At 54.0% G+C, this 23,414-nt stretch overlaps 1 long non-coding RNA gene across 1 annotated transcript; it reads right to left on the bottom strand.

The window, feature by feature from the left end:
* Positions 1 to 201: 201 nt before the first annotated feature.
* LOC116410924 lies at positions 202 to 2,755 on the bottom strand. The gene is made up of 2 exons (XR_004222758.1): positions 2,493 to 2,755; positions 202 to 965 (listed from the first exon to the last, which is right to left on the bottom strand). It is a non-coding gene; the product is annotated as an uncharacterized LOC116410924 (long non-coding RNA).
* Between the last annotated feature and the right edge of the window lie 20,659 nt (positions 2,756 to 23,414).

Here is a 23,414-nt window from a genome sequence, read left to right as displayed (position 1 = left end):
ACCCAAAACGATTTAGTGGTGTAAAAAGATCCCTCCAACCTGTTTATTGGGAGTGCCCGTACAGACCCAACGTTTCCACAGCTTCACGCCCTCTTCATCAGTGGAAAAGTACAGACAATTCAATAGCGATGCCAAACACCCTTACATACCCCTAAGCACCACCCCCCGCCTCCATATAGGCGCCTGAAGTAATACGCTAGATCACGGGAAAAAAAAACGTGTATTGGTTACAGTGTGCGTAATTTAGCAGGTACATATCAACGTGCGTGCGTAATCTCACGAGAACTGGAGAAAAATCTGCGCCTGTATCTACGTGATTGGCATCACAACGCCGGCGTGAATATCCTTCAGTGCCAACCACACTGTGAATATGGTCGCCATCTTGCCAACCATCTGTATCAGTACATATAAGTGACTTCAATGCCTAAAATAAAAAATAATAAAGCAATGTATATAAGATTATTAATTTGCTTTATTATATTTTATTATTTTACGCGTTGAATTCAGACTCTGCAGTATTATTTATTATTGCTGTGGGGCCTAGTTATATCTTGTTACCCCACTGGCCTACATGAGTGATGTGACTGGGGACTCCTGAATGAATATGATTTTAAACCACTGGCTATTAGATGTGATTGGATTCTCAGATCCCACCATTATTTGTTGGTATTAGAGAAGAAGAATGGCTGCCATGTCGGTGCATAAGATGTATCCCAGTGCTCCCACCTCTAATCCATGGCTACAAAATCTATATACAGACTTACAGCATAGATAGTTTGCCTCGGGGGCATCAGTTGAACCAGTGTGGGTAATTCCTGTACTAATTCCACATCAGGGTGACTTTCCTCAGTTGAAAGACGGGCTGGGCAGGACAGGACTCATCAGCTGTAAGGTTTATCCGATAATAAGGTTCGTCATTCCATGAACAAGAAGGTTGAATTGAATCTTTGAATTCAGATTTTTTTCTGTAATGGAAACACACAGAGATGATACATTTGAGACTGAAATAAAGGTCCTGCCTGTTACCCAGCCACTCCCAACCTACCTTAGCCACTCCCAACCTACCTTAGCCACTCCCCTATTAAAGTAATAAGTACAAGTATTGTAGCTTCTCCAAGCAGCACTCACAGAGGCCGGTTAGCAGGGGTGTAAGTGACTGGGCTGCACAGCAAAGCCATTTTAGTGCCCCCATAACTCCAGGAAGATCACACACACACATACTAACATTGCACCCTGTTTAGGCTTCAGGCTTATTATTAAGCAGTTAAGCAGAAGTAGTGTACTCAAAACTTACGTCTCATCTCATACAACTGGAGCAAGGCAAGAACTTGTAATAGGCTTAAAGCAGCAGATAAGATGTAGGGAGTCATCCATAAAGAAGGAAGAAGAAACCCCTTTAAACGAGCCCCCAGCAGCCGATCAGCAGAACAATGGGAAGGGAGCAAGATAGCAGCTCCCAGTAGGTATCAGAATAGCACTCAATAGTAAGAAATCCAAGTCCGGCTTGGGACTCCTCCAGTTACATGGGAGTAGGAGAAACAATAGGTTAGCTGAAAGCAGTTCTAATGTGTAGCGCTGGCTGAAAGCTCAGACTCAGGCACACTTTACTGCTGCGCTGCAAGTTGGAGTGATATCCCCCCCCCCTCACCCCCAGCAGCCGCTCAGCAGAACAATGGGAAGGGAGCAAGATAGCAGCTCCCAGTAGGTATCAGAATAGCACTCAATAGTAAGAGATCCAAGTCTGGCTTGGGACTCCCCCAGTTACATGGGAGTAGGAGAAAGTTAGCTGAAAGCAGTTCTAATGTGTAGCGCTGGCTGAAAGCTCAGACTCAGGCACACTTTACTGCTGCGCTGCAAGTTGGAGTGAGATGATTATTTGCTATATAAACAGTGTAATTTAGAAATAAAAAGTACCCCATAAAAATCATGACAGAATCCCTTTAAGATAAAAACACGCACATATAAAAACTGGCACAAAGGGTAAATAGTGGACTAGTTTTTAATTGTTAAACATACAGGGCCATCTGTCCCAAACACAATTGCAACATGTAATGAAGATAACCCAGTTACTGAGTACCCAGCTGGCCAAAACAGAACATAAATGCAGGTAGATGTCAAAAATAAATAAAATGAAAATGACACATGTACTGCCATGAGTATGTCCCTATTGTAACAACCATAAAGCCTAACATCAATGAATGGATAAAAGTAAATATACACAGAAACCTAAATGTACTAATTAGAGCAGACTCCCAAGCTGAGTGTTCCCTTCACCCTATGCACATACTGATGTGATGCTTCTTCATGGGGAAAAAGTGCAATAACAAATGTGACTATATCAATATGATTCTATTGCACCATTGAAGTGCACAATACTCACTAATATGCACACGTATATATATATATATTGTTTTCTGTGACTACCAGAAATGTTAGCAATGCTAAATATTACTTTCCAAACAAAATGTCATTAACAACTCCCTGCACCCTACCGTGTATGGCTCTGGCACCATCATAGGGGTATATAGGCAACTTCTGCACAAACTTCTCTGTCATTCCTCCCCGTTCAGCAGCGATCATAGGCTTGGCCTGAAACAAAACAACATAATCAAGTTCAGCCATGCAGGGAAAAGAATAGAGTGCAAGCTCCTGGGATCACCCTCGCGCTAGGAAATTCTGCTTCTTTCTGTTTTTGTATGGAGGATTTCATAAACAAGCAGATTACCCAAGGTTATTAAGGGTTACTGCCTGCTCTGCTCTCATTTCCCTACAGAAATAGGGGTTGGTAGCACTAGGTAGGTACCTAATATATAGGGGCAGAGACAGGGGAAAGTGTTGGAAGGGTTACTGCCTGCTCTGCTCTCATTTCCCTACAGAAATAGGGGTTGGTAGCACTAGGTAGGTACCTAATATATAGGGCAGAGACAGGGGGAAAGTGTGGGAGGGTTAACTGCCTGCCCTGCTCTCATTTCCCCTACAGAATAGGGGTGGTAGCACTAGGTAGGTACCTAATATATAGGGCAGAGACAGGGGAAAGTGTTGGAGGGGTTACTGCCTGCCCTGCTCTCATTTCCCTACAGAAATAGGGGTTGGTAGCACTAGGTAGGTACCTTATATATAGGGGCAGAGACAGGGGAAAGTGTTGGAAGGGTTACTGCCTGCCCTGCTCTCATTTCCTACAGAAATAGGGGGTTGGTAGCACTAGGTAGGTACCTAATAATAGGGGCACGAGACAGGGGAAGTGTTTGGAAGGGTTACTTGCCTGCCCTGCTCTCATTTCCCTACAGAAATAGGGGTTGGTAGCACTAGGTAGGTACCCTAATATATAGGGGCAGAGACAGGGGAAAGTGTTGAAGGGTTACTGCTGCCCTGCTCTCATTTCCCTACAGAAATAGGGGTTGGTAGCACTAGGTAGGTACCTAATATATAGGGGCAGAGACAGGGGAAAGTGTTGGAAGGGTTACTGCCTGCCCTGCTCTCATTTCCCTACAGAAATAGGGGTTGGTAGCACTAGGTAGGTACCTTATAGGGGCAGAGACAGGGGAAAGTGTTGGAAGGGTTACTGCCTGCCCTGCTCTCATTTCCCTACAGAAATAGGGGTTGGTAGCACTAGGTAGGTACCTATCTCCATTTTATTTTGTTCTCCCAGGGACCCCAGCAGAAATCCAAGGGCAAGCACCTGCAGTGACGTTTCCTTTATTCCCATACTGTTCAGGCACAAGGGAGCCGTGGGACTAGGAGTTAAATGGCCAGTGAGCCAGAGATGTTACACACAGTGCATTTGGCTTCCATTGTTTACCTTTCAGTCACAGAATGTCCTATTCCCGACAACTTGCTTTAAATTATTTGCCTTTCTCTTCTACATTTCTGCAGATTTTTAAATGGGAGTCACTGACCCCCATCAGCCAGACAATGACTGCTCTGTGGGGTTACCATTTTGTTATTATTGTAACGTAACCAGATAGCTGCTGAAATTCCAATCTGGAACCTGGAGAACAACAGGTTAAATAACTAAAAAAGAAACACAAAAGAATGAAAAACATTTGTGACTTGCATCAGAACTAAATGTTCATTTAAAGGCAAACAACCCATTAAGGATTCAGCAGTAAGTGTTCCCTCGTAACTATAACAGCCCAGTCCCTTCTGCTTCAAAACAGGAGGCGATACCCCTCATACAGGGGGGTCACTTGCCATGTCCAAAGCATCTCCCCAACCTCATGACCCCCTTTCCCCCCTCATATTCCCCCCTCATATTCCCCCTTCCCCCTCATATTCCCCCCCTCTCCTGCCGTCTCTCCCTAATATTCCCCCTTTCCCCCCTCATATTCCCCTCTCCTGCCTCTCTCCCTCATATATCCCCTCTCGCCCTCATATTCCCCCTCTCCCGCTCATATTCCCCTTTACCTCATATTCTCTTCCCTGCATGTTCCTCCTCTCCGCTCATATTCCCCCCCTTTCCTCATATTCGCGTCTTTCCCCCTACATATTCACCCTTTTCCCAGTCATATCTCCCTCTCACCCTCATACTTTCCCCCTTGTCACCTGCCATATTACCAGAACCCCTTTCCCTGGCATATTCGCCCGCCTGTTTCCTCATATTCCCCCTCTCATGCTCATATTCCCGCTTTCCACTCATATTCCCCGCTTTCCCCTCATATTCCCCCCCTCTCCTGCCTCTCTCCCCTAATATGGTCCCCTTTCCCCCTATTCCCTCTCCTGGCCTCTCTCCCTCATATTCGCCCTCCTGCTCCCTCATATTACCCCTACTCCCCTCATATTCCCTTTCCCCTCATATTCGCCCCCTCTTCCCCTCATATTCTCCTCTCCTTCATATTGCCCCCCTTAATCCTATATTCACCGTCCTTTTTCACCCTCATACATTCGCCGCCTTTCCCCTCATATTCCCCTCTCCCCTCATATTCCCCTTTCCCTCATAATTCGCCGGCCTTTCCCCTCATATTCCACTTTCCCCTCATATTCGCCCCCGTCTCCACTCATAATTCTGCTTTGCCGCCTCATATTCCCCCCTCTCCCTCATATTCTCCTCTCCCTCCATATTCCCCCTTTCCCCTCATATTCCCTTTTCCCGTGTATCTTTTCTCATAATTTCCTCCTTTTCCCTCAATAATTCCCCGCTCTCCCCCCTCATATCCCGCGCTTTCCCCTCAATATTCCCCCCCTCCTCCCTCATATTCCCCCTTTCCCGCTCATATTCCCCGTTTCCCTCATATTCCCGCTCTCTCGCCGCTCATATTCCCCCTTTCCCCCCTCATATTCCTCCTCTCCCTGCCTCTCTCCTCATATTCCGCCCCCTCTCCCCTCATATTCCCCTCTCCCTCATATTCCCTCTTTCCCCTCATATTCCCCTTTCCTCATATTCCCCCTTTCGCCCTCATTATTCCCCTTTCCCCTCATATTCCTCCGCCCTCTCCCTGCATATTCCCCCTCCCTCATATTCTTCCCTCATTTCCCCGCTCTCCGCTGCATATTCCACTTTTTCTCCTCAAATATTCCCCTTTCCCCCTCATATTCCCCCCTTTCCCCCTCAATGATTCGCCCCTTTCCCTCATTTCGCCCCTCTGCCCTCATATTCCCCCTTTCCCTGCTATTCCCCCTCTCCCCTCATATTCCCCTTTCCGCTCATATTTCCCGCCTTTCCCCCTCATATTTCCCTCTTCTCTGCCTCATATTCGCCCTTTCCCCCCTCATATTCCTCTCCTCGCCTCTCTCCCTCATATTCGCCCCTTCCCCTCAATATTCCCCTCTCCTCATATTCCCTCTCGCTCATTATTCCCTCTTTCCCTCATATTTCCGCTTTCCCCCTCATTTCCCCCTTTTCCCCTCAAATTCTCCCTCTCCCTTCATATTCCGCCTTTCCGCCTCACATTCCCTTCCTCTCCCCTGATATTCCCCTTTCCGCCGCATCATATTCCCCTCTCCTCCCTCATATTCACCCCTTTTCCCTCATATTCCCCTCTCTCCCTCATATTCCCCCTCTCCCCTCATATTCCCCCTCTCGCCCTCATTTCCCCTTCTCAACCTCATATTCGCCCGCTTTCCCAGCCTCATATTCCGCCCTTCTCGCTCATATTCCCGCGCCTCTCCCGCTATATTCCCCGCCTCCTCCCCTCATATTCCCCCATCTCCCTCTGCATATTCCCCCCCTGCTCCTCATTTACCGGACGCCTTTCTCCCATCATATTCCTTCCTCTTTCGCGCTTCAATACTTCCCCTTTCCCTCTATTCCCTTTCCCCTCATATTCCCGCCTTTCCCCTCTATTCCCGCCTTTCCCCGCTCATAATTCCCCTCCTTATCCCCTCAATATTCCCCCTCTCCGCTTCATATTCCCTTTCCCTCATATTCCCCCTTCCGCAGGAGTCATATTCCCCTCTTCCCCTCATATTCCCCTTTTCCCTCATATCCCCCCTTTCCCTCATAATTCCCCCTCTTCATCCTCATAATTCCCCCCTGCTCCCCTCATATTCCCCCCTCTCCCCTATATTCCCCCCCTCTCCGACTTATATTCCGCCCTCTCCTCTCATATTACCCCCCTCTTCCCCTCATATATCACCCGCTTTCCCCCTCATATTCGTCCTCTCCCTTCATATTCCCCTTTGCCCTATATTACCCCTCTCCCTCATATTCCCCTCTCCCCTTATAATTCCGTCTTTCCCTCATATTAACCAGCCCCTGCTCCCCTCATTTCCCCTTTCCTTCGCCCCTCATATTTCCCCTCTCCCTTTCATATTTCGCGCCTTTCCCCCTCATATTATCGCCCACCCCGCCCTTCTTCCCCGCATCCCCTAACTATTCGCGCCCGCCTCTCCCCACTCGTTTCCCCCCTTTCCCCTCATATTCCCCTTTCCCCTGCATATTTCCCCCTTTCCCCTCATATTCCCCTTTCGCCCCTCATATTCCCGCCTTTCCCCTCATATTCCCCTCTCCCTTCATATTCTCCCTTTCCCCTCATATATTCCCCCTCTCCCTCATATTCCGCCTTTCCGCTCAATATTCCCTTTCCCCCTCATATTCCCTCGTCTCCTCATATTCCCCTCTCCCCTCAATATTCGCCCCTCTCCCGCTCATATTCCCCCTCTCCCTCATATTATCCCCCTCTCCTCATATTCCCCCTCTCTCCCCCATTTCCTCTTCCCCCTCACTATCCCCTCTCTTCCCCTCATATTCCCCCTTTGTTCCCTCATAATTCCCCTCTCGCCCTGCATGATTCACCCCTCTCCCCCTCATCATTCCCCTGTCCCCCTCATATTCGCCCTCTCTGTTCTCCCCTGCGAGTATTCCCCCCTCCTGTCCCCCTCATATTTCCCCCTTTCCCCTGCAATACTTTTCCCCCCCTCTCTCCCTCATAATTCCGCGCCTCTCTTCCCCTCATATCCCCTCTCCATGCCCTGCAAATATTCCCCCTTTCCCCTCATATTCCCCTCTCCCCTCATATTCCCCTCTTCTGTCCCCTCGATATTGCCCACCCCTGCTCCCTCCTAGTTGCCCCTCTCTTCGCCCCGTTCATAATCCCTTTTCCCTCCCCCTTGCATATTCCCCGCCTTTTTTCCCTCATATTCCCACCCTTTCCGCCTCATCTTCCCCCTTTCCCTCATATTCCTCCCTGTTCCCCTCATAGTTATTCCTGCGCCTTTTCCCCCCTCCTATTTCACCGCCTCTCCCTCATATTGCTCCCCTCTCGTCTTCCCTCATATTCCCCCCCCCTTCCCCTCAATATTCCCACCTCTCTCCCCCTCATATTCCCCGCCCTGCTCCCCTCAAAATATTCGCCCCTTCTCTTCAGCCTTATATTCCCCCTTTTCCCCCTCATATTACGCCCTTTCCCCCTCATATTCCCCCCCCTTTCCCCTCATATTCTCCCTTTTCTTTCCCCTCATATTCCGCCCCTTTCGCCCCCTCTATTCCCACCTCTCCTCGCCCTCATATTCTCGCCCCTCTCCCCTCGATATTCCCCCTCCATCTCCCTCATATTCCCCCCTCTCTGCCCTCAATTTCCCCTTTCCCCCACTGCATATTCCCCCCTCTCCCCTGCATGATTCCCCCCGTCCCTCTCTCTCCCTCATATTCCCCTCTCGTTCTCCCTCATATTCGCCCCTTTCCCCTCATATTCGCCCCGCCTCTGCCCCTCATATTCCCCTCGTCGCCCTCATATTCCCTCCCCTCTCCCTCATATTCCCCCTCTCCCCTTATATCCCCCTCTCCTCCCCCCTCCTATCCCCCTCTTTTCCCCTCATATTCCACCCTCTCTCCCGCTCATATGTCCCCATTTTCCCTCATATTGCCCCCCTCTTCCCTCACTAGATTTGCCCCCTCCATCCCCTCCATATTCCCTCCCCTCTCCCCCTCATTATTCCCCCCTCTCACCTCTCAATATTCCCCCCTTTCCCCTCAATATTTCCCCCCCCTCTCTCCCTTCCATACTTCCCCCCTCTCGAACCCTCATTAGTTTCCCCTCTGCCACCTCATATTCCGCCCCCTCTCACGCCTCATATTCCCCTCTCAGTCGCCCTCATAATTCCCGCCCCCCTCTCCCCCTCACCATATTCCCCCCTCATCCCCTCATATTCCCCCTTCCCTCATATTCCCTTTCTCCCTCAAATATTCCCCCTTTCCCCTCATATTCCCCGCCTCTTCTCCCCTCATTATTCCCCCCCTTTCCCCTCTTCTCCCCTCATATTCCCCCTCTCCCCTCTATTTTCCCCCCCCTCCTCCCCTCATACCTCGCCCCTCTCCCCTCATATGTCCCCCCTCATCTCTTGCCCCTTATTATTTCCCCCTCATTGCTACCCCTCAAATATTCCCGCCCTTGTCCCCTCATATTCCCACCTTTCCCCCGTCCCATATTTTCCCCCTTCAGTCAACCTTCCATATTCCCCCACCTTTCCCCTCATATTCCCCCCCTCATCCCCTCATATTCCCCCCCTCGTCTTCCACCCCCCCTCATATTACCCCCCCCATATTTCCCACCCTTTCGCCCCTCCTATTCCCCCCCTTGTCCCCTCAATATTCGCCCCTTTCCGGGCCCTCCAAATTTCCCTCTTTTCCCTCATATTCCCCTCTCCCTTCATTAAATTCCCCTTTTCCCCTCATAATTCCCCCTCTTCCCTCCTCCCCTCATATTCCCCCCCAATGATTCCCCCTTTCCCCTCATATTCCCTCCTGCCTTTTTCTCCCCATATTCCCCCTTCCCCCCCTCATATTCCGCTTTTCCCCCTCATTATCCCCCTCTCGCCTTCATATCTTCCCTCTTTCCCCTGCATATTCCCCTCTCCCCTCAGTATTCCCCCCTTTCCCCTCATATTCCCCCCTTATCCCCTCATATTCGCCCTCTCCGTCCGCCTCAATATTCCCCCCCTCTCGGCCCTTATATATCCGCTCCTTTTCCCCTCAATAGTTCCCCCCCCTTTCCCCCCCCTCATATTCCCCGTTTTCCTTCCCTGCATATTCCCTGCTTTCACCCCTCATAATTCCGCCCTCTCTCCCATCATATGCCCCTACCCCTCAATCTCGCCGCCTTTCCCCATGATATTCCCCCCTTTCGTCGCCCTCAAAATTCCCCCCCTTTCACCACTCATATTCCCGCTCTCGTTACCCCTCATAATTCCCCCCTCTCCCCTCATATTCCCCCCCCTCTTCACCTCATTGAAATTCCCCCTCTCTCCCTCATATTCCCCCTTCCCTCATATTCCCCTTTCCCCCCCATATTTCCCCACTGCCCCCTTTCCCCTCATATTCCCCCTTTCTCCCCTCATATTGCCCCTTTCCCCCATATCCCCCTCTCTCCCCTCATTATTCCCCCTCCTCCACCTCATATTCCCTCCCCTCTTCAAATCCCCTCATATTCCCCCCCTCTCCCCTCATATTCCCCTCTCTGGTCTCGGCCCTTCATTCCCCCCCTGCTCGTCCCCATATTGTCCCCCTCTCGCCTCATATTCCCGCCGTTTCCCCTCATATTCGCCCCTCATCTCCGCTCAATATTCCCCTGCTCCCTCATATTCCTACCCACCCCCTCGTCCTCAATTATTCCCCTCCCCCCGTCTCCCCTCATATTCGCCCCTCTCCCCTTAACTATTCCCCCCCCTCTCCCCTCATATTCCCATCCTCTCTCCCTCAAATATTCTCCCCCTCTCCTCCACCTCATATACCCCTTTTCCGCGCTCATATTTCCCCCCCTCTCCGCCTCAATATTCCCCCTCTCCCCCTCATATGTCCCCCCCTCTCCAGGCCCTTCATATCATTCCCCCCCTCTTCTCCCTCATATTCCCCCTTTCCCCTCATATTCCCGACCCCCCTCTGGCCCTCAATATTGCCCCCCCTCCTCCCCTTCATATCCCCCTCTCCCCCATATTCCGCCCCTCTCCCCTCAATATTTCCCCCTCTCGTCCTCATATTTCCCTCCTCCCTCCTCCCCCTCATATTCCCCCCTCGCCCTCATATTCCCAGCCTTTCCGCCCTCAATATTTCCCCTCTCCCGTCAACCCTCATATTCCCTCCCCTTTTCCCCCCCCCCTCATATTCCGCCGCTCTCGCCCTCAATATTCCCCCCTCTCTCCCCCTCCAATATTCCCCCCTCTCAGCCCTGCTAATTCCCCCCTTCTCCCCTCATATGTCCCCCCTTTCCCCTCATATTCCCCCTCCTCTCCCCTCACTATTCCCCCTTTGTCCCCTCTCTTCCTCCCCTCGATATTCCCCCTCTCCGCCCTCATATTCCCCCTCCTCTCTCGCCTCATATTCCCCCCTCATTCCCCTCATAATTCCCGCCCCTCTCCCCTCAATATCCCCTCCTCAGCCCTCATATTCCACCCCTTGTCCCCTCAATATTCCCCTTTCCCCCCTCAATTCCCCCCTCTCCCTTCATAATCCCGCTCGCCTTTCCCCCTCATAATTCCCCCCCTCTCCCCTACATATTCCCGCCGCCCATATTCCCCTTTCCCCTCAATATTTCCCCCCCTTTCCCCTCCTATTCCCCTTTTCCTCCCCTCATATTCCCCCCTTTCACCCTAAATATTTCCCCTGCTCCTTTCATAATTCCGCCTTTTCCCCTCATATTCCCCTCTCCGCCCTCCATATTCCCCCCCAATATTTCCCCCTTTCCCCGCTCATATTCCCCCCCTTTCCCCTCATATTTCCTGCCTTTCCCCCCCCTCATATTCCCCCTTTCCCCTCATATTCCCCCTCTCCCTTCCGATATTCGCCCCTTTTCCCGCCTCAAATATTCCCCCTCTCGGCCGTCATCATGACGAGCTCGCACCTCTTCCCCCTCAATATTTCTCCGCCCCTCTTCCCCTCAATATTCCCCCTCTCGTCTCCCTCATATTCACCGCCCTCTCTCCGATATCATTCCCCCCTTTTTCCCCTATAATTCCCCCCCGTTTCCCCTCATATTCCCCCTCTCTCACCCTCATATTCCCCCTCTCTCCCCTCATAATTCCCCCCTCTCCCCATTATTATTCCCCTTTCCGCTGATATTTATCCACCGCCCCTTTCCCGCTCGCTCATATTCCCCCCCCTTCTTCCCCCTCATAATTTTCCCCCTCGTCTTCCCTCATATTCCCCCCCTCCTCGCTCCTCAATATTCCGCCCCCTTCTCCCCTCATATTCCGCCGCCTCCTCCACCTCAATTTCCCCTCTCCCACTCATATTCCCCCCTTTCCCCCTCATATTCCCCCCTTTCCCCTCATAAATTCCCCCCCCGCCCTGTTTCCCCCCTCATATTCGGTCCACCTTTCCCCCATCATATTCCTCCCTCTCGGCTGCTCACCCCTCATATTCCGCCCTCTCTCTCCGCCCTCATATTCCCCCCCTCCATCCCCTCATACTTCCCTCTCCCTCTATTCCCACCTCTCCCTATATCCCCCCTCTCCACCTCTATTCCCCCTCTCGGCCCTCGAATATTCCCCTTTCCCCTCATAATTCCCCCCGCCTCTCTCGCACCTCATATTCCCGCTCGTCCCCTCATATTACCCCCCCTCTCCCGATATTCCCCGCCTCTCCCCCGCTCATATCCCCCCCCTTTCCCCTCGATAGTTCCCTTTCCCCCTAGTTATTCCCCCTGCTCCCCCTCATATTCCCCCGCCTCTCCCCCTCATATTACCCCCCGTTTCCATCTCATATTCCCCTCTCCCTCATATTCCCCTTCCCCTTTCAGTATTCCCCCCCTTCCCCCCTCATATTCTCCCCCTTTCCCCCCATATTCCCCCCTCTCCCCTTCATATTTCCCCTTTCCCCTCATAGTTCCCCCCTCTCATGCCCCTCATAACTTCCCCCTCTCCCCCTCTCATTCCCCCCTCAATTCCCCTCATATTCCCCCCTCTCATGCCCTGCCATATTCCCTTTCCCCCCCCCCTCAATAAGTTTCCCCCCCTTTATCCCCAGCCTCTCTCCCGCGCCTCATATTCCCCAATTTTCCCCCTCTAAATATTGCCCCCCTCCCCTCATATTCCCCCTCTCTCCGCTCATATTCCCCTTTCCCCTCATATTCCCACCTCTCGTCCCCCCCTCAGTATTCCCCCTTTTCCCCCGTCCCTCATAATCCCCCCCTTTTGCTCCCACTCATATTCCCCCTCTTCTCACCCTCATATTCCCAGCTTCTCTCCTCTCATATTTCCCCCCTCGTCACCCTCAGATCATTCCCCCCTGACTTCCCCTCATATTCCCCCTCCTCCCTGCAAAATTCCCCCTGTTATCCCCGTCATATTCCCCCTGTTCCCCCCCTCTCGCCTGCAATATTCCCCCCCCTCTTCCCTCCCATATTCCGCCCCCTTTCCCCTCATATTCCGACCTCTCTCTCCCCTATATTCCCGCCCTCTTCTCCCCTCATCTCCCCCTTTCCCTCAATATTCCCCCCGTCTGCTCCCTCCTATTTCCCCCCTTTCTTCTCCCCCTCATATTCCCCCCCTTTCCCCTCATATTCCCCCCTCCTCTTCGCTCCGTCAATTCCCCTCTCCCCTACTATTCCCCCCTCTCTCAGGCCCTCATATTCCCCCTTCCCCCCTCATCATTCCCCGCCCCTCTCCTCCTCCTATTCCCACTTCCCGCCCACTCATATTTCCCCTTTCCACCCCCCCTCATATTCCCCTCTCTCCCCTCATATTCCCTCCCGTGTCTCCCCCGCTCACGATAATTCCCCCGCCCTCCCCCAATCACATTTCCCCTTCTCGACCCCCATCCTCCCCCTCATATTCCCCTTGTCCCGCACTCATATTCCCCCTTTCCCCACATCATATTCCCGGCTCTCTCCCCTACTACATATAAAACCCTTCTCCACTCATATTCCCCCTTTCCCCGCTCATATTCCCCCTCTCCGTCCCCTCATATTCCCCCCTCTCCCCCTCATATTCCCCGTCTTCCGCCTCAATATTCCCCCCCTTTCCGCCTCATATTACCTGGTTCCACCTCATATTCCCCCTCTGCCCTTCATATTCCCCCCTCGTCCCTCCTATCCCCCTTTCCGCCCCCTCATATTCCGCCCCCTTCCCCTCAATAATTCCCCCCCTTTCCCCCTCATATTGCCCCTTTTCTTTCCCCCTCAATCCCCCTCTCTCCCTCATTTCCCCCTCTCCCCTCATATTCCCCCCCCCCCTCTCCGCGCGTCATATCCCCCCCCTTCTCCCCTCATATTGCCCCCTCTCCCTTCATATCCACCCCTCGTCCCCGTCGAATATTCCCACCTCGTACCCCTGCATATTCCCCCCTTGTCCCCTCATAGAATAAATTCCCCTCTCTCCCCTCATATTCCCCACCTCTCTCCCCCTCATATTCCCCCCCTCTCCGCCTCATAATAATCCCCTTTCTCCTCCCTCATATTCCCCCCGCTTCCCCTCAATACTCCCCCTTTCCCCTCAATATTCCCCCCTCTCTCCTTCATATTCCCCGTCCCCTCTCCCCCTCATATTCCCCTCCCCTTTCCCCCCTCGAAAAATATTCCCCTCTCCCTCATATTCCCCCTTTTTCGCCTTCATATTCCACACCCCTTTCCCCCCTCATATCTCCCCTTTCCCCCCTCATATTCACTCTCTCACCCTCATATTCCCCCTTGTCCCCTCAGTATTTCCCCCTGCTCTCCCCTCATTTGCCCTCCCCCTTCTCCCCTCATATTCCCGCCCCTCTCGACCCTCATATTCCCCCCTCTCGACCCTCATATTCCCCTTTCCCCCATCATATTTCCCCCTTTCCCCGGCCTTCTTCTCCCCTCAATATTCCCCATTTCCCCTCATGATTTCCCCCCCCTCCACAGTCATAGTTCCCCCCCCCTCCTCCCCTCAATATTCCCCCTTCCCCTCATATTCCCCTCATCCACCCCCTCAAATTCCCCTTTCCCCTCATATTCCCCCTTTTCCCCCTCATATTCCCTCTCCTCCCTCATATTCCCCTCGTCCCCTAATCATTCGCCCCCCTCTCCCCCTCATGATTCCCCCCTCTCCCTCATATTCCCCCTCCTCTCGCCCCTCAAATTTCCCCCACCCTTTATTCCCCTCATGATTCCCCCTTTCCCGCCCCTCTCACCCTCAATATTCCCCCCCTCTCCCTCATATTCCCCTTTCCCCCTCATATCCCGCCTCTCTCGCCCTCATATTCCCCCTCCTCCCCCTCATATTCCCCTTTCCCCTCATGATTCCCACGTCTCTCCGCCCTTCAAAGTATTCCCACCTTTCCCCCCTGCTATATTCCCCCCCTCCGTCCCCTCAATATTCCCCCTCTCGTCCCCTCATAGTTCCCCCTCTCGCTCCCCTCATATTTCCCCCTTCTCCCCCTCCATGATTCACCAGCCTTTCCCCCCTCAATATCCCCCCTTTCCACGCGCTCATATTCCCCCCTCTCTCCCTCATATTCCCCCCCTTTCTCGCCCCCCTCAATATTCCCCCCCCCTCGTTGACTCCCCTCATATTCCCCCCTCTCTCCCCCTCATATTCCCCCCCTTTCCCCTCATATTCCCCTTTCCCCACCTCATATTCCCCTCTCTCACCTACATTATTCCCCGCCTTTCCTTCCCCTCATATTATCCACCTTTCCCCTCAATAATTCCCCTCTCTCCCCTCATAATTCCCCCCCTCATCGACCCTCAATTATATTCCCCCTCTCGTCGCCTCAATATTTCCCGCCTTATCCCTCAATTCTGCCCCTTTCCCCCTCATAATTCCCCTCATCCCCCTCATATTCCCCGCCCCCTCTCCTCATATTCCCCACGCCTCTTCTCCCTCGAATATGTCCCCCCCTCTCCCCTACATATTCCACGCCCCTCGTCCCCCTCATATCCCCCTTCCCGCCCTCATATTCCCCCTCTCTGCCCTCAATATTCCCCCCCTTCTTCCCCTCATAACTCCCCCTCTCTCATCCCTTATGTATCCCCCCTTTCCCGCCTCATATTCCCCCTTTCCCCCTCAATATTGCCCCATTTCCCTCATATTCCCCAGCCTTCTCCCCCTCCACGATATACCCCCTCTCCCCTCATATGTCCCCCTCTCTCCCCTCATATTTCCCCCCCCGCGTCTCCTCAGTAATTCCCCCCCCTTTCCCCTCAATTCCCCCTCCTTCACCTTACGTCCCCTCAAATCATTCGCCCCTTTTCGCCCCCTCATATCGCCCCCCCCGTCTTCCCCGTGCCTATCTCCCTCCCTCTCCCACTCATATTCCCCTTCCCGGCTCATATTCCCGCTCTCTCCCTCATATTCCCGCCTTCGTCCACCTCATATTCCCACCTTTCCTCCTCATATTCCATCCCCTCTATCCCCTCATATCCCCCTTTCCCCCTCATAATTCCCCCTCTCTCCCTCCATATTCGCCACTCTCCCCTCATATTCCCCCTTTGCCCCCTCAATAATTCCCCACCCTCTCACCGCCATCAATATTCCCCACCTACTCCTTCTCACCCTCATAATTCTCCCCCCTCTCCCGCCCTCATTATTCCCCTCTCTCCACCCTCAAATAGTTCCCCCTTTCGCCCGCTCATATTTATCCCCCCTCTCCACTCAATATTCCCCCTTTCCCCTCATATTCCCGCCTCTCCTCCCCCTCAATATTCCCCCCCTCCCGCCTCGATAAGTTCCCCCTCTCATCGCCCCATTATTCCCGGACCTCTTCCCCTCAATAACGTTCCCCTTTCCCCCCTCATATTCCCCCCTCTCCCTCATATTCCCTCCCGCTCTCCCCTGCAAATTTCCAGCCTTCTCCCGACCCTCATATTTCCCGCCTCTCCCTCATATTTCCCCCTCCTCTCTCCCTCATAATTCCCCCTCATCGTCACTCCTATTCCCGCTCGTCTTCCCTCATATTCCGACCCTTTCCCCCTCATATTCCCCCTTTCCCCTCATAATCGCCCCTTTCTCCCCCTCATATTCCCCCTTTTACCCTCATATTTCTCCTTTCCCTCATATTCCCCCCTTTCCCCTCAGTATTCCCCCTCCTCCCTCATATTTTCCCCCTCTCTCCCCTCAATATGCCCCCTCTCTCCCTCATATTCCCCTCTCTCCCCGTCTATATTCCCCCCCTCTGCAGCCCTCGATATTCCCCTTTCTCCTCCCCCTTATATTCTCCTTTCCCCCTCATAGTTACCCTTTCCCCCTCATACTTCCCCACCTTTCCCCTCAAGTATTCCTCGCCTTTCCCCTCATATTCCCCGCCACCTTTTCCCCCCCTATCCATATTCCCCCTGCTCATCCCCTCATATCAATCCCCTCTCCCTCATATTCCCCGGCAGTCTCGCTCGATCGTCACCTCATATTCCCCCTCCTCGGCCCCCCTCATATTCCCCCTTTCCCCTATATTCCCACTTCTCCCCTCATATTCCCCCCTCGTCTCCCCTCTATTCCCCCCTCTCCCCGTCATATTCCCCCTTTCCCCTCATATTCGCCCCGCCCTCTCCCTCCATATTCCCCCTCCTCTCACTCCCCTCATATCCCCCCCCCCTCTCCCCTATATCTTATCCCCCTCTCTCTGCCCTTATATTCCCCGCCCTCTCCCCTCATATTCCCTCTCGTCGCCCTCTATATCTCCCACCGCCTTTCCCCGTCATATTCCCCACCCCTCATCCCCCTCCATAATTCCCTGCTCCCTCATTTCCCCCCTCTCCACCCTCAATTCCCCTTTCCTCATATTCCCCCCACTCCTCCGCTCATATTGCCCCCTTCCCTCATATTCCCCCTCTCCGCGCCTCAATATTCCCCCTCTCCCCTCATAATTTCCCCCTCTTCACCCTCATATTCCCCCCTCTTCGCCTCCTCATATTCACCCCTCTCATCCCCCTCATACTTCCCCTCTACCTCTCCTATTCTCCCCCCTTTTCCCCTCATATTCCACCCTCTCGCCTCATATTCCCCCTCCTCTCTCCCGCTCATATTCCCCCTTAGTCCCCTCAGTATTCCCCCTTTCCCCTGCAATTCCCGCCTCAATATACCCCTCATAATTCCGCCCTCTCGTCCCCATCATATTCCCCCTTTCCCCTCAATTATCCCACCCTGTTGTTCCCCTGCATATTCCGCCCGTCTCCGCCTCATATTCCCCCTCTCCCCCTCATATTCCCCCCTCTCCCCTCATATCCCGCCTCCTCACCCTCACATTCCCGCGCTTTTTGTGCCTTCCCTGCACCTCCTCCTCCCTCATATTCCCCTTTCCTCCCCCCCTCGATATTCCCCCCTTTCCCCCCCTTCATATTACCGTACCCCTTCTCCACCCCCCTCTCCCCTCATATTCCCCCCCTCCCCTCAAATATGTCCCCCCTCTCCCCACCTATTTTTCCCCCTCGTCTATCCCCTATATCCCTCTTTCCCCCTCATATTCCCCTGTTCCCTCATTTCCCCTTGTTCCCCTCATATTCCTCCCCCCTTTCCCCTCATATTCTTCCCTTTCCTCATATTGCCCTCATTCCCCCCTCAATATTCCCCTCTCCCTCATATTCCCCCTCTCATCCCCTCATATTCCCCCCTCCCCGCCTCAGAAATTCCCCCTCCTGCTCCCCCTCATTATTCCCCCCTCTCCCCTCATATTCCCCCCTCTCTCCCCTTATATTCCCCCTTTCCCCACTCATATTACCCCTTTCCTCCCTCATATATCCCCCTTTCCCCTCGCATATTTCTCCCTTTCGCCTCATATTTCCCCCTTTCCCCCCTCATATTCCACCCTCTCTCCCCCCCTCAATATTCTCCCCCTCTCGCCCCTCAATATTCCCCCTCTCTCTCCCCTCATATTCCCCTCTCCCCCTCATTAATTTCCCCTTTCCCCTCATAGTTCCCCCCCTCTCCCCCTCCTATTCCTCCTCTTCTCTCCTCATATTCCCCTCTCGTCACCCCGGCTCATATTCCCCCCTCTTTCCCCCTCATAATCCCCCCCCTCTCCCCTCATATTCCCCCCCTCTCCCCTCATATTCCCCCCCTCTCCCCTCATATTCCCCCTCTCTCCCCTTCTTTCCCCCCTCTCCTCCCTCATATCCCCTCTCCTTCGCCTCATTTCCCCCCCCTTCCCCTCATAATTCCCCCCTCTCCCTCATGATTCCCCCACCTCTTCCCCTCATATTCTTCCCCCCCTTTCCCCCCTCATATTCCCCCTTTCCCCTCATATTCCCACCCTTCTCCCCTCAATATTCCCCCTTTGTCCCCGTATTCCCCCCTCACCTCTCCCACATATATCCCCCTCTCATCCGTCATATTCCGCCTCTCCTCCCCTCATATTCCCCCTCTGTCCCCTCCATATTCCCCCTCTCTCCCACCTCAATCTTCCACCCTCTCCCCTCATATTCCCCCTCGTCACCTCACCATATTCCCCCCTCTCTCTTCCCTCATATTTCCCCCTCTCCCCGCTCTATTCCCCCTTTTACTTCCCCCTTCAATATTCCCCCCTTTCCCTGCATATTCCCCCCCCTCCTCCCCTCATATTCCCCTCTCTCCCCCCTCTAATATCCCCCCTCTTCCCTCAATATTTCCCCTCTGCTCCCCTCATATTCCCCCCTTTCCCCCTCATATTCCGCGCACCTTTCCCCCTCATATTCCCCCTCTCCCCTCAATATTCCCCCACTCTCCCCTATATTCCCCTCCCCTCTCCCCTCATATTCCCCCTCTCTCCCCTCAAATTTCCCCCTCGTCTCCCTCAGTATTCCCCCTCTCGTCCGCTCAATATTCCCCCCCGCGCCTGCTCCCCTCGAGTATTCCCCCCTCTCCCGAGCTCTATTCCCCATCTTCTCGCAACCTCATATTCCCACCTCTCGCATCCCCTCATATTCCCCCACTCTCTCCCCCCTCAGTTATCCCCCTCTCTCCCCCTCAAATCATTCCCCTTTCCCCCGCTCATATTCCCCCCTCTCACCCTCAATAATTCTCCCCCTCCTCCCCTCAATAATTCCCCCTCTCTTACCCTCATATTTCCCCCCCTCTCGTCCCCTCTAATTCCCCCGTCTCCCCCTCATATTCCGCCCCCTCTCCCCCCTCATATTCCCCCTCTCTCCCTCATATTTCCCCCTCTCCTCCATATTTCCCCCTAGCTTCTCCTCCTCCCTCATATTCCCGCCTTTCCGCCCTCACATATTGCCCTGCCTTTCCCTATAATTCCCCCTCTCCCCTCAATATTCCCCCTCCTCCCCCATAATTCCCCCTCTCTCCCCTCATAATTCCCCCCCCTCTCCCCCCTCATATTCCCTCGCCCCTGTCCCCCTCATAATTCCACCCTCGTCCCGCTCAGTATTCCCGCCCTCTCTCCCCCTATATTCCGCCTCTCCCCTCCTATTCCCCCTTTCCCTCCTCAATATTCCCCCTTTGCCCGTCATATTCCCGCCTTATCCCCTCATATTTCCCCCCCCTCTCCCCTCATTTCCCCTCTTTTTCCCCCTCATATTTCACCCCTTTCCCCATCATATTCCCCCCTTTTCCTCCCTCATATTCCCCCGCTTTCCCCCTCATATTCCCCTTTCCCTCATATTCCCCGCTTTCCCCTCTATTCCCCTCTCCACCTCATATTTCCCCCTTTCCCCCTATATTCCCCTTTCCCCTCATATGTCCCCCCTCTTCCCCTCAATATTCCCCCCCCTGCCTGTCACCCTCATATTCCCGCCCCTCCCTCTTCCTCCCTCATATTCCCCCTCTCCCCCTCATATTCCCCCTTTTCCCCTCATATTCCCCTTTCCCCGTCATGATTCACCCGCTCTCACCCCTCATAGTTCCCCCCTCTCCCCTCAATATTCCCCTTTTCGCCTCATATTTCCCCCTCTCCCCTCAATATTTCCCCCCCTCGTCCCCCTCCAATATCCCCTTTTCCCCTCATATTCCCCCTTTCCCCTCACAGTATTCCCCTCTCCCCTTCATATTTCCCTCTCTCCACCCTCATATTCCCCCTTTCCCCTCATATGTCCCCCTTTCCCCTCATAATTCCCTCCTCCCTCATAATCTCCCCTCTCCCCGTCATATTCCGCACCTCGTCACCCCACTCAATATCCCCTCCTCTCGCCCTTCACATTCCCTTTTTCCTTTTCCCCCGCCCTCTCTCCCGACCCATCATAATTTCCCGCTTTCCCCCCTCATCCATTCCCGGCCTTTCCCCCCTCATATTGACCCCCCACTTCCCCGCCCTCCTCGACCTCATATTCCCCGGCCCTCTTCCCCCTGCATATTCCCCCTCATCCCCCTCGCGTATTCCTCCCTCTTCTCCCCTCCACTATATCTCCCCGCTTTCCGCCCTCACTATTCCCCGCTTTCCCCTCCATAGTTCCCCCTTTCCCCTCCCTATCCCGCCTTTCCCCCCTCATAGATTCTCCCCTTTCCCCCTCATCATTCCCGCCTTGTTCCCCTCATATTCCCCCCTCGTCCCCTCATCATTCTCCCCTCTCTCTCCTCATAACTCCCCCCCGTCTCCCCTCATATTCCCCTCTCGCCCCTGCATATTCCCCCACGCCTCTCCCCCTATATTCCCCCTTCTCTCTCCCCTTATATCCCCCCTTTCCCCTCATATTACCCTACCTTTCCCCTCATTTCCGCCTTTCGCCTCATATTCGTTCCCCTTTCCCCCATTAATTCCCCTTTATCCCCCCCTCATAATCATTCGCCCCCTCTCTCCCCTCCATATTCCTCCCCTCCCCCCTCACAAGTATTCCGCCCCTCTCTATCCCCTCCATAGATTCCCTCCATCGCCCTCATAAATGTCCCCCTTTCCTCATATGTCCCCCCTCGTCGCCTCATATTTCCCCCTCTCTCCCCTCATATTCCCCCTCTCATCCCCCTATATTCCCCTTTCCCCTCATAATTCCCCCCTCTCCCCACTCATAATTCCCCCTCTCGCCCTCATATCTCCCCCCTCTCCTCCCCTCAAATATTCCCCCTCTCTCCTTACTATTCCCCCCTCTCCCCCTCACTATTCCCCCTCTCGTCCCCCATATTCCCCCCGCTTTCCCCCTCATAGTTCCCCCCCGTTCTCGCCCCTCATATTCCCCCTCTCCTCCTCATATTCCCCCCCTCCCTCCTCATATTCCCCTTTCCCCTCTCACATATGCCCCCCCCTCTCCCCTCATATTCCCCTTTTCCCACTCATATTCCCCCCCCCTCTCCCTCATATTCCCCCTCTCCCTCATATTCCCACCCTCGTCCCCTCATATTGCCCCCTCGTCCCCTCAATTTCCGCGCCCTCCTCGCCCTCATATTCCCCCTCTCCTCCCCTCATATTCCCCCTCTCCGCCCTCCCTCATATTCCCCCTCTCCTCCCTCATATTCCCCCTCTTTTCTCCCCTCCCTATTTCCCCCCTCTCCCCGTCATATTCCCCCTTTCCCCCTCATATTCCCCCTTTCGCCCTCATATGTCCCCCCCTCTCCCTCATATTCCCGCTCTCTCCCCTCATATTCCCCCGCCTCTCAACCCCTCAAATATCCCCCCTCTTTCTCGTATCCCCCCTCATATTCCCCCCCTTTTCCCCCCCTGATATCTACCCACCTAGTTCCCCGCCTCATTATTCCCCCTCTCTCTCACTCCCATATTCCCCTCTTCCCCTCATATTCCCCCCCTTCTCCCCTCGACTATTCCCCCTGCATCCACTCCCTCAATATTCCCCTCTTCTTCGCCCTCATAATTCCCCGCCTCCGAGTATTCCTCCTGTCCCTTTCCTCCCCTCAATATTCCCCCCTCTCCCCTCATATTCCCCCTCTCTCCCCTCATATTCCCCCCTCTCTTCCCCCTCATACTTCCCCTCTTCCCAGTCTCTCTCATATTCCCCCTCCTCCGCCTCATATTCCCCCCTCATCGAGGGATGATCCGGGCGCTCGATATTCCCGTCTGCTTGTAGTCGCCTATATTCTCCCCTCTTCTCATGCCCTCATAATTCCGCACCCCTCTCCCGCTGCATATTCCCCGCCGCACCTCTTCTCCGCCCCTCGTATGTCCCCATCTCTTCCCCCGTCATTCCCCCTCAGTCGACCAGCTTCATCACTTCCCCTTCTCCCAGCCCTCATAATTCCCCCTCGTCTCTTCCTATCGACCGCTCATATTCCTCCCCCCCCCTCCTCATATCTGCTCCCCGCTCAATATTCCCACCTCTGCTACCCTCATATCCCCCCCTTTCCCCCCCCAATATTTCCTCACCCGTCCCCCCTCCTTTCGAGTTCCCCCTCATATTCCCCTCGTATCCCCTCAAGACTTCCCCCTCTCCACCCTTCCATATTCCCCCCTCTCCTCCCTCATATTCCGACTCTCGGACCCTCAATATTTCCCCTCTCCCATTTTCCCTTCCGCCCTACATATTCCCCCTCTCCCCTCGCTATTCCCGCCCTCTACGTCCCTCATAATTCCCCCTCTTCCCCCAATATTCCCCCTTTCCCCCATAATTCCCCCTCTCCTCACCCTCATATTCCCCCTGCTCGACCCTCATATTCCGCCCGCTCCTCCCCTCCAACATATCCCCACCTCTCCCCGCTCATATTCCCCCTCTCGAGCCGTCATATTCCCCCCCCCTCTCTCCCTCATAATTCCCCCTCTCCCCTCATATTCCCCCTTTCCCCTCATATTCCCCCCCTCTCCCCTCATATTCCCTCCTTCCCCTGCATATTCCCCCCCTCGTCCCCTTCAATATTTCCCCCGCGCTCATCCCCTCATATTCCCCCTCTCCCCTTATATATTCCCCCCCGATCCCTCATATTCCCGCCTTCTCTCAGCACCTCATATTCCGTCCCTCTCGTCCCCTCAATCATTCCCCCTTTCCCCCCTCAATATCGCCCCCCTCCTCCCTCATATCCCCCCCTTTTCTCGCCCTCATATTCCCGCCCCTCTCGCCCGTCATATTCCCCTTATTCCCGCCTCATATTCGCCCCCCTCTCCCTCATATTCCCCCCCTCTCACCCTCCATATTCCCTCCTCCCCTCATTATTCCCCCTCTCCCCTCATATTCCCCTCCTCCCCTTCATATTCCCCCCTCTCCCCCTCATATTCCCCCCCT

The sequence above is a fragment of the Xenopus tropicalis genome, chromosome 5 (genome assembly GCF_000004195.4).
Source record: "Xenopus tropicalis strain Nigerian chromosome 5, UCB_Xtro_10.0, whole genome shotgun sequence".
Lineage (NCBI taxonomy): Eukaryota > Metazoa > Chordata > Amphibia > Anura > Pipidae > Xenopus > Xenopus tropicalis.
The sequence above is the reverse complement of the archived record's forward strand: the minus strand, read 5'-3'. Positions and strand labels throughout refer to the sequence as shown.